Genomic DNA, 902 nt, shown 5'->3' on the forward strand with positions numbered 1-902 from the left:
ACCATTGATTTGTTCCGATACGTAATACAAACCCTCGGTCCTTTAACAATAGGAAGTAGCTAGCGGCAGCTGGAACGGTCGTAAGCTTCGAACAAGGGAGAACGGTAGTTAACTGCTTGTCCGAGTCGTCGCGCGCCGCGCGACTGGGAGGTAAACAAATCACTTTTGCTTTCGGCCGTGTGTGGGAAGGACGTGCTCGTCATCGCTCTGCCCGCTTTGTCGTTTGCTTTGAGTTTGAGTATTTGCCCTCTCTTTCTGTATAAATCAGAGTGATTGTAAGTACTTTTGCATTTCTTTTGTTAATCATTGTAATGAGTGAAGAAGAAATGGAGATTTCACCACGCCCCCCGGTCGCCCGTAGAGTGTGTCCCGGGCTGGAGGGGCGTAGATGTGGGGGATTTAGATCGTTTGTCGATGTAGATCCTCACGAGGTTTGTACTCGTTGTCGGGGGCGAGAGTGCTCCCGCAACGAGCCCTGTGTAACGTGTATGCATTGGTCCGAGGCGCAGTGGGTGCTGTACGAGGGCAGGAAGAGACTTAGGCCGCCCAAGAAGTCATCGGAAAGTCCAGTGACTCCTTTGGTAACGGACACTTCGTCCTCTTTCCTGCCCCCCGGCCAGCCCCCACGGTTTGCGCCTTCCCCTGCGGGGGGGGTAGCGGAGTCCTTCTCCTCTCTCGATCCGTCGAGTGTGGATGAGGGCGCCCGCTACCCGGACGTCCAGTTGTACTCGGGGTCTTCCGTCCGCTCTGGGGGGGTTCTTCTCCCCCCAGCGTGAGGAAGCCCCTCTAACTAACCCGACTGTTGCTTCCGCAGGTGTGCCATCAGCGAAGGACGACCTGGGACAGGTGTGGGAGTCGCTGGGACTGCAGGGAGTGCCGAGCATACAGGGGTTGATTCAGCG

Source organism: Macrobrachium nipponense, chromosome 23 (genome assembly GCF_015104395.2).
Source record: "Macrobrachium nipponense isolate FS-2020 chromosome 23, ASM1510439v2, whole genome shotgun sequence".
Taxonomy (NCBI): Eukaryota; Metazoa; Arthropoda; class Malacostraca; order Decapoda; family Palaemonidae; genus Macrobrachium; species Macrobrachium nipponense.